Genomic DNA, 12,375 nt, shown 5'->3' on the forward strand with positions numbered 1-12,375 from the left:
AGAGTTTTTCTAAAACCTCCATGAATAAAATGAGAACCTCCATCAGTCATAATATATCTAGGTACTCCAAATCTAGGAAAAATAATATCTAAAAGCATTCTTAAAGAGGTCTCACCATCAGCACTTTTTGTAGGTATAGCCTCCACCCATTTAGTAACATAATCAACAGCAACAAGTATATGAGTGTTACCTTCTGAAGACGGAAAAGGTCCCATGAAGTCAAATCCCCAACAATCAAACGGTTCAATAACAAGAGTATAATTCATAGGCATTTCATTGCGTCTGGAGATATTACCAACCCTTTGGCATTCATCACAAGATAAAATAAACTTTCTCGCATCTTTGAAGAGAGTCGGCCAATAAAAACCTGATTGTAGAACCTTTTGCGCGGTTCTTTCTCCGGCGTGATGTCCTCCATAAGCACTACCATGACATTTACTCAATATCTCCTGTTGTTCATATTCGGGGACACATCTTCGCATAATACCATCCACTCCTTCTTTATATAAGTGTGGGTCATCCCAGAAATAATGCCTCAAATCATAAAAGAATTTCCTCCTTTGCTTTGAACCGAAAAGGTTGGAGGCAAGTACTTGGAAACAATAAAGTTAGCATAATCAGCATACCAAGGACTGTCTCGCGAGCTCACCTTTATTACAGCCAATTGTTCATTTGGAAAACTATCATTAACAAGAACAGGATCATAAGCAATATTTTCCAATCTAGACAAATTATCGACAACAGGATTATCAGCACCTTTCCTATCTACAATATGTACTTCAAATTCTTGCATATGAAGTACCCATCTAATAAGCCGTGGCGTAGCATCTGTCTTTGTCATTAGGTATCTAATTGCAAAGCATGATCAGTATGAATAGTAACTTTTGAATCAACAATATAAGATCTAAATTTATCACAAGCAAAAACTACAGCTAATAATTCCTTTTCAGGTTGTAGCATAATTTCTTTGAGCGGCATCAAGAGTTTTACTAGCATAATGAATAACATTCAGTTATTTATCTACTCGTTGTCCAAGAACAGCGCCTACAAAGAAATCACTAGCATCACACATAATTTCAAAGGGTAAATTCCAATCGGGGGTTCAACTATAGGAGCGCTTGTTAAGGCTTTCTTAAGAGTTTCAAACGCTTCCTTACAATCATCATCAAAAACAAATGGTACATCTTTTTGAAGAAGATTAGTAAGAGGCTTTGAAATCTTAGAGAAATCTTTAATAAATCTCCTATAAAACCCAGCATGACCAAGAACACTACGAATACCTTTAACATCCCTCGGATAAGGCATCTTCTCGATTGCTTCAACTTTAGCTCTATCAACTTCAATACCTCTCTCAGAAATTTTATGTCCCAATACAATTCCTTCATTAACCATAAAGTGGCATTTCTCCCAATTAAGAACAAGGTTAGTTTCTTCACATCTCTGCAAAACTTTATCAAGGTTTCGCAAGCAGCTATCAAAAGAATTCCCATAGACGGAAAAATCATCCATGAATACCTCTACAATACTTTCACAAAAACCATGAAAAATAGCAGACATGCATCTTTGAAAAGTAGCAGGAGCATTACATAAACCAAAAGGCATGCGTCTATAAGCATAAGTTCCATAGGGACAGGTAAAAGTGGTTTTCTCTTGATCTTTAGCTTTAACAGCAATTTGTGAAAACCCAGAATAACCATCAAGAAAGCAAAAATGAGTATTTTTAGATAATCTTTCTAGCATTTGATCAATAAATGGTAAAGGGTAATGATCTTTCTTAGTAACTTTATTAACTTTTCGAAAATCAATGCACATTCTATACCCTACAACTACTCTTTGAGGAATGAGCTCATCATTATCATTAGGCACAACAGTCATACCTCCTTTCTTGGGAACGCAATGCACAGGACTAACCCATCTACTATCAGCAATAGGATATATAATACCAGCTTCAAGGAGTCGTAATACCTCATTCCTTACCACTTCCTTCATCTTCGGAATTAGACGACGCTGAGGTTCAACAACAGGCTTTGCATCATCTTCCATATTAATAGCATGTTGGCAAATAGAAGGAGAAATCCCCTTCAAATCATCAAGAGTGTAGCCAATAGCGCCTCGATGCTTTTTCAATATTTCCAATAACCTTTCTTCCTCAATCTCTGAAAGCTTAGAACTAATAATAACAGGATATATTTTCTTATCATCAATATGAGCATATTTAAGATTATCAGGTAAAGGTTTTAAATCAAAAACAGGATCTTCCTTTGGTGGCGGTGTTGTACCCAAATCTTCCACCGGTAAATCATGCTTGAGAATAGGTTGGCGAAGAAAAATTTCCTCAAGCTCATCTCTTTCTTTCCTAAAAATTTCGCTCTCGCTATCCTCCAAATGTTGCTGCAAAGGATTATTAGGAACAAGAACAATAGATGCACATTGCTCCATTTTAAAATCATTACTAGGCAAATCAGCTTTATAAGGAGTTTTAGTAAATTTAGAGAAGTTAAACTCATAAGATTCACCAGCGAATTTAGTCAAGATTTTCTCTTTCTTGCAATCTATAATAGCTCCACAAGTATTTAGAAAAGGTCTACCAAAAATAATTGGACAATAATCACTAGCAGCAGAACCAAGTACCAAAAAGTCAGCAGGATATTTAATCTTACCGCATAAGACTTCCACATCTCGAACAATACCAATTGGAGAAATAGTTTCTCTATTAGCCAGCTGAATAACCACATCAATATCTTCAAGTTCACAAGAATCAATTTCGTGCATAATCTCCGTGTAAAGCTCATACGGAATAGCACTAACACTTGCACCAATATCACATAATCCATAATAGCAATGATCACCAATTCTAACAGATAGCATAGGAACACTAGCTTGTTTGGGTTTATTAGGATGTGAAACAATATTAGAAGCATCTTCACAGAAAATAATATGACCATCCTCCACATTTTCAGTCACAAGATCTTTAACTATTGCAACAGCAGGTTCAACTTTTATTTGTTCTTCAGGTTCTACAGGTTTCTTTTCACTTTTATGAACCGCACTATTTATAACAGAGTACTCCTTCATTTTAGCAGGGAAAGGAGTTTTTTCAATATAAACCTCAGGAATAACATGATCAGCAGTTTCAACTACAACACATTTATTAATAGATGAATCAATTTTATCTTTATATGGTTCATGATACTTATCAAAGTTCTTCTTTGGCAATTCATAATGAGAGGCAAAAGCTTTAAAAAGATTTACTGACAACTTGAGAATCAAGACCATATGTAGCACTCATATTACGAAATTTATCAGTATCCATAAAAGCTTCAATGCATTTATAATCATAAATTATACCTGATTCTCGATCTTTGTCGTTCTCCCATCCTTCAGTATTTTCTTGGATTCGATCAAGAAGGTCCCTTTTAAACTCTTCTTTGTTGCGTGTAAATGATCCAGAACAAGAAGTATCCAACAAGGTCTTGTCTTGAAAAGAAAGTCTTGCATAGAAATTATCAATAATAACATTACCAGGAAGCTCATGAATGGGGCATTTGAGCATTAAAGACTTCAGTCTCCCCGAAGCTTGGGCAATACTCTCTCCATCATGCGGCCAAAAATTATATATGCGATTCCGATCCTTATGAATTTCACTTGGAGGATAGAACTTAGAATAAAACCGGGCACAATATCATTCCATTCAAGAGAATCCCCATTATCCAATAATTTATACCAATGCGCCGCTTTACTGCAGACAGCGATAAAGAGAATAGTTTCTTCCTCACTTCATCCATAGCAATACCTGCACATTTGAATAACCCGCATAATTCATGCAAAAACAGTAAATGATCACCGGGATGGACAGTTCCATCCCCTTCATAGCGGTTATCCATAACACGTTCAATAATTTTCATAGGTATTTTATATGGTATTACTTCCTCACCTGGCGCTTCATCCACTACCGTTGCAGTAGTAGTAGATTTCCCAAATAGAAATTGAAGAGAAGATCTCTCCATAATGACTTATAGCAAGAGCAGAAATAAAATCAGCACAACAAGAAAGGTTTTCCTTACCAATTCCACTTACCAATAGCGCTTCACTCCCCGGCAACGGCGCCAGAAAATAGTCTTGATGACCCACAAGTATAGGGGGTGTATCGTAGTATCTTCGATAAGTAAGAATGTCGATCCCAACGAGGAGCAGAAGGTGTTGATAAGCAGTTTCGATGAAGGATTCACTTGTAAATGCTCACCGACAAGTATTCAGGGGGGTTTGATGTTACAGTTGAATAAAGTACGAGTATGTAAAGTGCGAGAGTAACAATTGCAGCGAGTGGCCCAATCCTTTTTAGCACAAAGGACAAGCCGGTTTGTTTACTTATAATGACCAAACGTTCTCGAGGACACACGGGATTTTAGTCTAGTGCTTTCGCTACATACAGCTAAATAATCTTCATTGTTGTGATAAGTGTTGTGTGGGTGAACCTATGCTAATGTACCGCCCTTCCTAGGACTAATACATACTTGTGATTATACCCCTTGCAAGCATCCGCAACTACAAGAAAGTAATTAAGAAATAAATCTAACCACAGCCTTAAACTACTGAGATCCTGCGATCCCTCCCCGCATCGATATACCAACGGGGGTTTAGGTTTCTGTCACTCCGGCAACCCCGCAATTGGCAAACGAATACAAGATGCATTCCCCTAGGCCCATAAATGGTGAAGTGTCATGTAGTCGACGTTCACATGACACCACTGGAAGAATAACACCACAACTTAAATATCACACCATTGAATATTACTCATCCATAGTTCACTACTAACATTTAGACTTCACCCATGTCCTCAAGAACTAAACGAACTACTCACGAGACATCATACGGAACATGATCAGAGGTGATATGATGATGAATAACAATCTGAACATAAACTTAGTTCAATGGTTTCACTCAATAGCATCAACAACAAGTAGAAATCGATACCGGGAGAGTTTCCCCTATCAAACAATCAAGATCAAACCCAAATTGCTATGGCGGTGACGGTGTCCAGCGGTGATGACGGCGGTGATGATGGTGGAGATGATGATGATGGTGATGGCGATGATGTCCGGCTCGATGACGGTGACGATGGCGTCGATTTCCCCCTCCCGGAGGGAATTTCCCCGGCGGATTCCTGCCCGCCGGAGAGCTCTTTTCTCTCTGGTGTTCTCCGCCCCGCAGAGGCGGCTGTAACTCTTCGCGAGGTACCCTCTGTGGCTTAGGTCTTCGGGACGAAGGGTTTGGCGAAGAAAAAGAGGCGAAAGGGGTCGTGGGCCCTCCACACCACAGGCCGGCGCGGCCAGGGCCTGGGCCGCGCCGCCCTAGGGTGTGGGCCCACCCTGGCTGCTCCTGGCTCCTCCTTCTGGCTTCCTTCGTCATCTTGAAAAATAGGATTTTTGGTATAATTTCCTTCCAGAGTTGATCTTCCGAAATATTGCGTTCTGACGGTGCTTTTTCCAGCAGAATCCTGGCTCCGGTGTTTGATCCTCCAATAACGATGAAACATGCAAAATAGATGAAATAACATAAGTAATGTGTCCCAATATGAAATATATCAATGAATAACAGCAAATTATGATATAAAATAGTGATGCAAATTGGACGTATCATACAGCAAGCCAGTGAGATTGACAACCTCACTGTTTCGTTGGGGCAAAGTACTTGGTTTGTTTTGTGCAGGTTCCACGTTGGCGCACGAATCCCTGGTGTTGCGCCGCACTACATCTCGCCGCCATCAACCTTCAACGTGCTTCTTGGCTCCTACTGGTTCGATAAACCTTGGTTTCATACTGAGGGAAAACTTGCCGCTGTACGCATCACACCTTCCTCTGTGGGTTCCCAACGGACGCGTGCTGTACGCGTATCAGAGGCACAAAGGCCCAGTATTGTACTTGTACATGGAAAGACAAAAGTACCGTATACGGTACAACCTATTACAAATAACATTCCCCCTTAATCTAAAGATTGGAAAGATTTAGATTACGCTTAAACTCATCTAACTATTTTACAGGAAGAGCCTTTGTGAAGCCATCTGCAACTTGATCTTTACTTGAAACAAATTTAATATCCAAAAGATGTTTAGCAACCCTTTCTCTCACAAAATGAAAATCTATCACAATATGCTTGGTGCGAGCATGAAACACTGGGTTTGCAGATAGATAAGTGGCACCTAGATTATCACACCATAAACATGGCCTTTGTCTTAACCGAACACCAAGTTCACCAAGGAGAGCTTCAACCAAAATTAATTCTGCTGTAGCATTTGTAAGAGCTTTGTATTCAGCTTCAATACTAGATCTTGACGCTGTTTCTTGTTTTCTGGCACTCCAAGATACCAGATTTGGTCCAACAAATATAGCAAACCACCAGCAGATTGCCTATCATCAATAGAGCCTGCCCAATCTGCATCAGAAAAAGCACTAAGAAGAATAGACGAAGACCTAACAAATGTGATTCCAGTCCTTAGGGTATCTTGTATATATCTGAGAATACGTTTCACTGCAGACCAATGCTCTGTAGTAGGAGCATGAAGAAACTAGCAAACTTTGTTAAGAGAATAAGACAAATCTGGACGTGTTAATGTCAAATACTGTAATCCTCCAACAATACTGCGATACTGAGTATTGTCTTCAGGCCCCAAAGGTGTACCATCATGAAGAGACAACTGTTCTGTAGAAGATAAAGGTGTAGGTGTAGCCTTGCAATCATGCATGCCAACTTTTGTCAACAGATCAGTAGCATATTTTTCTTGGGTTAGAACTAGTCCATTGTTCACCCTTTTTTACTTCAATGCCAAGAAAGTAGTGTAAGTCCCCTAAATCTTTAATAGCAAAGTTCTTGTTGAGATCTCGAAGCAGAATATCAATGGCATCATCAGAAGAACTAGTTACTATAATATCATCAACATAGATCAACACATAGATAATGATACCTGATCTGTTATAGAGAAACAATTAAGTATCAGCCTTGGAAGGAAGAAAACCAAGATCACTCAACTTTGCACTGAGTCTAGAGTACCATGCTCGAGGTGCCTGTTTTAGTCCATACAAAGCTTTGTCACGTTTGCAAATATAGTGCGGAGCATGAGAGTCCTCAAAACCTGGAGGTTGTCGCATATAAACTTCCTCTTCCAGAACACCATGAAGAAACGTGTTCTTGACATCTAGCTGCCGTAGATTCCAGCCTCGAGACACAGAGATAGACAGAACAATTCTGATAGTAGCAATTTTAACCACATGACTAAAGGTATCCTCATAATCAATACCATATCTTTGCTTAAAACCTTTTGCAACTAGTCTTGCCTTGTATCTGTCAATAGTCCATCTCCTTTCTTCTTTATGCGATACACCCAATTGCAATCAATTAAGTTTCTGCTTCTGTTAGGAGGAACAAGATGCCAAGTTTTGTTTGCAATGAAAGGATCATACTATTCTTGCATAGCTTGAGACCACCTAGCATCATTCAAGGCTTCCTCATGTGCGCATGGTTCACCTGTAGAGGAGAACATACCATATCGAACACTTCCATCAGTATATTTCTTTGGATTGCGTATACCTTTATGTAGACGTGTACGAACACCAACATTCTGCACCGCATCATTCTGTACCAGTGGATCAGGTATACTTGAACTTGAGTCACTAGTAGAATCATCATCATTATCATTGTTATTTTGTTCAATTAATTCTTCTTCAGCAACATTCTCACCCCCCACTACAAGAAAATTTGCCATGGCCGACGAAGTTGAAGTCGCTCCGTGGTTGCTGGTGTACCATGGCCGACGATTTTGGGTCTGTCCGTTGTGCATGTCAAAACGTTTTTTTTCTCGTTTTTGAGGCCACCTAGCCCGACGAAACCGGCCAAAACGTTGCATATGGTGGCCCGGGACGTGGTGCATCTCGAATTCTCGGGTTCGCCGGCCGAGTCAACGCAAATCCGCACCGCCGAGGGATGTAGGGCCCAGATGGCAGCCTCTCTAGCATTGTTTTTTTTCTCGATCCCCGCGCCATCTCGTTCAACGCTCTCCGATCGAGCCGTTTACGATGCAGGATCATGGGTCCCGCATGTCATCCTCTATGAACCAAAATTCTTTCTATTCTTGGATTTTTTTGACCCCCTGATTTCTGGGTACTTCCTTTTTCTTTTGATCCCTTGCCGCCTTGGAAACGTTGACACCGCTGCTGCTAATTGGGACCCGCATGTCATCCTCTATGAGCAATCAACTTTCTTTTCTTGGAGTTTTTTTTGGCACCTCAAATTTGGTCACTTGCCTTTTTCTTTCGATCCCCTGCCGCCTCTCAAACGGTGATACCGCTGCTGCTAAATGGGACCCGCATGTCATCCTCTATGTACAATAAAATTTCTTTTCTTGGATTATTTTTGGCTCCTGATATTTGGTCACTTGCCTTTTTCTTTCGATCCCGTGCAGCCTCTCAAACGGTGATACCGCTGCTGCTAAATGGGACCCGCATGTCATCCTCTATGTACACTCAAGTTTCTTTTCTTGAATTATTTTTGGCTCCTGATATTTGGTCACTTGCCTTTTTCTTTCGATCTCATGGCACGTTTGAAACGTTGAGGAACCTGCTGGCTTATGGGACCCGCATGTCATCCTCTATGTGCTATGAAAGTTTATTTTCTTGGTTTTTTTTTCACCCTCTGATTTTTGCCTATTTCCTTTTTCTTTTGATCCCCTGCCGCCTTGGAAACGTTGAGTAAGCTGCTGACTCATGGGACCCGCATGTCATCCTCTATGTACAATCAACTTTCTTTTTCTTTTGATCTCAAGCCGCATTTGAAACGTTGAGACCGCTGCTGCTAATTGGGACCCGCATGTCATCCTCTATGTACAATAAAGTTTTTTTCTTGGATTATCTTTGGCTCCTGATATTTTGTCACTTGCCTTTTTCTTTCGATCTCATGCCGCCTTTGAAACGTTGAGTAAGCTGCTGGCTCATGGGTCCCGCATGTCATCCTCTACGAACAATAAAAGTTTCCTTTCTTGGAGTTATTTTTGACCCCTAATTTCTGGCTATTTGCCTTTTTCTTTTGATCTCCTGCCCCCTTTGAAACGATGACGATGCAGCTGGCAGGTTGGTCCCACATGTCATCCTCTGTGAACAATAAAAGTTTCCTTTGATGGATTTATTTTGAACCCCTAATTAATTTCGGGATATTTCCTTTTTTCCTTTGATCCCCTGCCGCCTTGGAATCGTTGAGGATGCTGCTGCCTCATGGGTCCCGCATGTCATCCTCTCAGAACGGTAAATGTTTCTTTTCTTGGATTTTGTTGACCAAACGATTTTTGGCTTATTTTTTCTTTCGATCTCCTGCAGCCTTTAAAACGTTCAGGGCGCTGCTGGCTCACGGGTCCCACATGTCAACCTCTATGAACAATAAACTCTGAGGATGCTGCTGCCTCATGGGTCCCGCATGTCATCCTCTCAGAACGAAAATGTTTCATTTCTTGTATTTTTTACCAACAGATTTTTGTTTTATTTTTTCTTTCCATCCCCTGCCGCCTTTAAAACGTTGACGACGCTGCTGGCTCATGGGTCCCCGATGTCAGCCTCCCCGTACAAGACACATGTGATATCTTGATTATTTTGCAGACAATAAACATTGTATTTCGCTCTGAGCTATTGCAAACGGATAAATTAAATCTTTATTTTTACATAAACAAACTTATATGTTGAATCTCCTTGTTTTGTGTTTTTGCGAAGCATAGGACTTTCCTGTTTTTTTTTAGAAAAATCCGAACTTTCCTATTTTGGAGTGGGCTGAAATTGTACGAGTCAAAAGGCCCAGCAGGATAGTTCGAAGGCCCAGATGTCCAGATGCAGCCCAATTGAAATCTTTCTTTTCTTGGATTTTTTTCACCCCCTGATTTCTGGCTACTTCATTTTTCTTTTGGTCCTGTGCCACCTTGGAAATGTTGAGACCGCTGCTGCAAAATGGGACCCGCATGTCATCCTCTATGTACAATAAAATTTCTTTTCTTGGATTATTTTTGGCTCCTGATATTTGGTCACTTGCCTTTTTCTTTCAATCTCATGCCGACTTTGAAACGTTGAGGAAGCTGCTGGCTCATGGGTCCCGCATGTCATCCTCTATGAACAATAAAAGTTTCCTTTGTTGGATTTATTTTTTACCCCTAATTTCTGGTTATTTGCCTTTTTCTTTTGATCCCCTGCCCCCTTTGAAACCATGACGACGCAGCCGGTGTGTCGGTCCCACATGTCATCCTCTATGAACAATAAAGGTTTCCTTTGATAGATTTATTTTTTACCCTAATTAATTTCTGGCTATTTCCTATTTTTATTTTGATCCCCTGCCGCCTTGGAATAGTTGAGGATGCTGCTGCCTCATGGGTCCCGCATGTCATCCTCTCAGAAAGGTAAAAGTTTCATTTCTTGGATTTTGTTTACCAACTGATTTTTGGCTTTTTTTGTTTCGATCTCCTGCCGCCTTTAAAACGTTGACGACGCTGCTGGCTCATGGGTCCCCAATGTCAGCCTCCCCGTACTGCAAAATCCTCTTTCTACAAAGGTTGTATTTCTAGCTAGATAGCTAAGGTGGATTCGAATCTGCCGTGGTTCAGGCAGCTCAGGTAAGCCTTCTTGCACTGATTAATGGAACTAGTGTATAGCAAGGTCAAGACATGTGGCTTGGTGTAATGAATCTATTTGAATCATGTTGTGGATTCAATCTGATAGTTCTCTAACAGGTCAGCCAAAACAGAAATTAAGTTTTTTTCTAAAACGGAAATGCAAATTAAGATGAACACAAACATTAGTTATCATAATAGCTGATCATACATACATACTTGCTAAGAGCAAAAGCTTGCCAGAGTTTTACCACCCATACAATTAATTAGCAGTTCAGATAAGATAACCTTATATAAGTATAACTACAAATGCATTTGCTAAGGGCTCATGGGACAATAGAACTAGACAACCGCAAACTTGATGACCAGCATGTCACAGTGGCATCGAAAGATCTTGACCTTCAACTTTGATCCAATGCGAAGTTTGGCACCGTCAATGAACTTTTTCCACCTGGAAGTAACAGCCAAGCGGCCATCTGTGGGACTGACGGAGTACCATCCCTCCACGGTGAGACCTTCACTCTCCATGACGAGGGAAATCTTGCCCCTTCGTCCAGCGTTGAGATCCTTGGCGATACTTTTAGGCAATTTCTGATTCAAAGCAAGAGATACCAACAAAAATTAGTCAATGGCACCAATGCACTGAAGACTGAACCATGTGAGACTTTGAGCAGAGAAGACATCAAGATAAGAGCAGTTATGCTGTCATATACTCACGAACATAGCCTTCAGATGCGTCCTGGTCACCACACGGGTGGCCACAACAATGAGCTGAGACCTCGGTGATCTGGCTGGGGCAGGTGCAGGAGCCTGGGCTGGTACACGAGCTGGTGCTGATGCAGGAGACTGCTGGGCAGGTGCAATAAACGGTGCCTCTAGAGGAACCGGTGCTGATGCAGGAGACTGTTGGGCAGGTGCAGCAAACGGTGCAGCTAGAGGAACCAGTGCTGATGCAGGAGCCTGCTGGGCAGGTGTAGTATATGGGGCCTCTACAGGAACCAATGCTGATGTAGGGGCCTACTGGGTAGATGCAATAAACGGTGCTGGTACAGGAACCGGTGCTGATGCAGGAGAGTGGGAAGCCGGTGCCGGTGCTGGTGTGGGTGCCCTTTGTGACATCCGCTCCTGTTCCATCAGGGGATCTGCAGCTTTGATCATGTTAAACCCAGCAAGCTAGAACAGAGGGAATGGTTTAGAACAACTGATAATAATGCAGTAATCAAAGGATATGAGTACAAAAAAGTTACATATTATATATTTGGAAGTGTCTCCAACTCTGTAAGCAGTTACGTATATCTGCCCGTTTGAGTTTCTGATCCTCAGCTCGTCGCCCTTCTTCAGACCGTAGTCAAAAGCAAACTTTCTCCAATCATGTCCATACAAATATGTGATGGCCTGCGTCTTGTAGACATACACCTCATAGACCGTGTAGGTGTTCATCAATTTGCCATTGCCATGCATAGTGAAAGACCCTTCATGCGGACACATCTGGTTAATCATTGGACGAAGTTCACAAGGTACAGTCTGCAGGTGAAAATTGATACTAATGTAAGAAGCAGGAAGACTAAAAACAAGACTTTACTATATGCCAATTCATGCTAAACCACTGAGAATACATACCTGTAACTCTGTGAAGGAGTTATTAGAAAGGTAGATAGAGCCATAGGAGGTGTTATATGCGGGGTATGTACATGGGCCCGCCATATTCCCGCAAGCTCGGCATCGGGATGGTGAAGGAAACA

The sequence above is a fragment of the Lolium perenne genome, chromosome 1, assembly GCF_019359855.2.
Source record: "Lolium perenne isolate Kyuss_39 chromosome 1, Kyuss_2.0, whole genome shotgun sequence".
NCBI classification, from domain to species: domain Eukaryota; kingdom Viridiplantae; phylum Streptophyta; class Magnoliopsida; order Poales; family Poaceae; genus Lolium; species Lolium perenne.